This window comes from Lipotes vexillifer, unplaced genomic scaffold (genome assembly GCF_000442215.2).
Source record: "Lipotes vexillifer unplaced genomic scaffold, Lipotes_vexillifer_v1.1 scaffold1268, whole genome shotgun sequence".
In the NCBI taxonomy this organism is placed as follows: Eukaryota; Metazoa; Chordata; class Mammalia; order Artiodactyla; family Lipotidae; genus Lipotes; species Lipotes vexillifer.
The window spans coordinates 36,884-40,435 of record NW_006789000.1 but is presented as its reverse complement, the minus strand read 5'-3'; the positions used below and the strand labels follow the sequence as shown (position 1 = coordinate 40,435).

The 3,552-nt window shown below is 42.9% G+C and overlaps 1 non-coding gene across 1 annotated transcript; it reads right to left on the bottom strand.

The window, feature by feature from the left end:
- Positions 1–840: 840 nt before the first annotated feature.
- Positions 841–913, bottom strand: TRNAG-CCC (transfer RNA glycine (anticodon CCC)). The gene has a single exon. It is a non-coding gene; the product is annotated as a tRNA-Gly (tRNA).
- Between the last annotated feature and the right edge of the window lie 2,639 nt (positions 914–3,552).

Below are 3,552 nucleotides of genomic sequence, written 5' to 3'. Positions count from 1 at the left end.
TTATTGTGTATACTTTCAGAAAAAAACGTTTATGCATACTCAGCATCCATACAATTAGCATCATACTATACACTCCTCTGAATCATGATGCAAAAGCAACTCCTTTTTTAACGTTTTCTGGTAGATTGATCATGGTACCGTGGCTAAGCAGTTTCCCACTGGTGGACTTTGAAGCTGTTTCCAGCCGTTGGCCCCTGCAGACAACACTCCAGGACATTTTACAGGAAATTTTACTTGGTGAATTTTGCAAGTATATGTTCTTAGGATCATTTCCTGGTAGTACAACACCCCCCTGCCAAAATCCATCAGGGCCAAAGCATACGTGGAAATAAGTTGTTGGGTTTTTAAAAATATTTATTTAATTTATTTATTTTGGCTGTGCTGGGTCTTAGCTGTGGCACGCGGGACCTTAGCTGCAGCATGTGGACTTTTTTTTTTTTTTTTTTTTAATCTACATAAACTTTTTTTTCCCCCCCTTTTTGCGGTACGCGGGCCTCTCAGTGTTGTGGCCTCTCCCATTGCGGAGCACAGGCTCCAGACACTCAGGCTCAGTGGCCATGGCTTACGGGCTCAGCTGCTCCGCGGCATGTGGGATCCTCCCAGACCGGGGCTGTTGTGGCCTCTCCCGTTGCAGAGCACAGGCTCCGGACGCGCAGGCTCAGTGGCCATGGCTCAGGGGCCCAGCTGCTCCGCGGCATGTAGGATCTTCCCAGACCGGGGCACGAACCCGAGTTCCCCACGTCGGCAGGCGGACTCTCAATCACTGCGCCACCAGGGAAGCCCATGTGGACTTTTTAGTTGCCGCGTGCGGGCTTCTCAGTTGCAGCATATGGGATCTAGTTCCCCAACCAGGGATCAAACCTGGGCCCCCTGCATTGGGAGTGCAGAGTCTTACCCACTGGACCACCAGGGAAGTCAGGAATCTTGCCAAATTTCTTTTGAAAAAGACCACATCAATTTACCCATCTTTCAACGATGCAGATTATCAGGGCGTTTGAATGAAAAGAGAATCTCATTCTATTTTGCATTTATTGAGTTATGAGTGATGTTGAGTGCTTTTTAATATTTTTGCCAATGGTCCTATAGGTTGTCCTTTTCCAGTTGGTGTGTGAGTGCTCTTGGTCGACTTAGGAGATTGGACTGTCCCATGTGTTGCAAATATTTTCTCCCATTTGTTTGTTAACTTTATCGTACCAAAGTTTAAAATTATTTTAATTTAAACAAATGTATCAATCATTTTAAAATCAATTTTGTTTGGCATTGCTTAGAAAGGCCTTTATTATTATTTTTAAATCACGTTTACTTCTAGAAAATTTTTGGTTTTATAGTTAAATTTCTTTTATATCTGGTATCAAGTTAGAGTAAAATAACTTTATTCTATCAAAAATATAGCTTTATTTTTTCCCAAATGGCTAATCTGTTGTCACAGTATTAGTTATTGAATGGTCCATTGTTGCCCCCATTGCTACAATGCCACCCTATCTCCTACTAAATTTCCATACATTTTGACTTAATTTTGGACGCTGTTCTGTAAATTTCTTATACGAGATCAATCTATCCTAACTGCTGCAGCTGTAGAAATGACTTTACTATTCTAGTACAAGCCTTTTTGTGTCTTTCAATAGCAGGTCAAAGTTTTCTTTATGTAGGTCCTGTACATCTATGGTTAAGATTATTTCTAAATATTTTTCTTTAATGAATTGCTTTTGTGTATGGAATATTTTATTCCATTATATCTTTTTATGCCATTTATGTATTGGATAGCCCCTGATATGTGTATATTATTTTTGTTAGTTGCAACTGTACAGAATTCTACTTTTAGCTGATTATTTTGGGTTTATTGGGCAACCAGTCATATCTGCATTAATGATCATTCTTCCCCCTCCCTTCTCCTGTGTCCCATTTCTCCCTCTTGATCGGCTGTGTCCTTGCCTCATCCCCATTCAGTGGTCGTAAATCTATGATTCTGTTGCCTTTTGGGTCGGTGCATATTTGCTGTATCCCCATCTATTCCCATCTTCTCAGAGTGATGGCTATTGAATTGTATTCTATGCCTTTGTAGCATTTATTAAGGCTTATGTTTTCTAGTCTTCAGGGGTTAATTTCGATCATTTATATATTTTTAGAAAATCATTCTTTTTATCTAGGTATTCAAATTTATTTGCATAGCAGTTTGCGAAGGAGGCTCTTTTAAATTTCTCTCGTCTTTGTGCCTTGTTTCATTTTATTTTATTAACTCTTTATTACAGAGAATCCCAAACATACATAAAAGTAGACAGAATTTTATAATGCACCCCTATGTACCGTCATCTGGTACGTCGACCTACAGTCCTTCCTGCTCTCTCCACACCCCAACTAATTCCCCTTTTTGTTATTTTGAAGTGAATCCAAGATATCATATCATTTCATCTGTAAACATTGCGGTACATATCTTACCTCAAAAAAATAGACACTTTTAAAATATAACCACAATACTGTTATCACATCTGAAAAGTTAACCATAATTTCTTATTTTCATTAGATATCCAATCAGTGTTCAAATTTCCAGTTGTTTCCCAAAAGTTCTTTTTACAGTTTATTTGAACCAGATCCAAGAAAGGTCCACTCTTTTAATCTATCACTGCTGTCCCACCCCATCCTTTATTCTCTGTAATATTCGTTGAAGAAATGTTTGCCTCTAGAGCCCATCCCCCTGCCCGCATCTGCATTTGGCTGGTTGCACACACATGGTGGTGCATGACATCTTACCCTGACCTGGGTATTTTCTGCAGATTGGCTGTTGGATCCACGGGCCACAGGACTTTTACGCCTATCACAGTGTGTGCTTCTAATTCGTGGGGCTGGTGAACTTTTCCTTGAAGGGACAGGCAGTAAATATTTTCATCTTTGGGCACCATGGGGTCTCTGTTACAACTACTCAAGTGAAAGCAGCCACAGACAACGTACAAACAAATGAGACTTTAGTTATACAGACTGGTAGCCCCCTGGACAAGGCCCATGGGTTGCAGTTTGCTGGCCCTCGACCATGGATCACAACAGCAGGAAAAGCCCCCTTGACTCTGCCCGATATGGGCCCATGCCTACTGGGAATGACGCCCAGTAGGAGGACACGAGGGCGGCACAGAGGGCAAGTGGAACCCTTACAGTGCTTCCCGTTTCTTACATGAATCTGACGTCTGCCTGCTAGAAGGATCCCCAGGAAAAAAAGATTTCTTTCTCTGGACACATTCCAAGGGCAAAGCTAATGGCCTGGGCAAGGGGCTCTCTCTTGAGCAAGCTGGCGATGGTGACGGGAACAAGAGAGGGATTCCCTGGCCTTGTCACCTGCCTCCAGCTGCCACACAATCACTACTACAGCCCTGGCCTTCCCAGGGCCATTCTGCCAGTCCCAGGTGCCCAGGCCGAGGCAGCATACCCCAGGGATGCTTGGGGTGCTGCCTGTTTGGGGCAGTGGTAAGCAGCTCCTCTGCTGGCTTAGTGGGACCTCTCTAGGTATCCTTCTCGGTATGGGGTCCTGCTTTCCTACCACCTGTCTTTTAGGCTCCGCCCCCT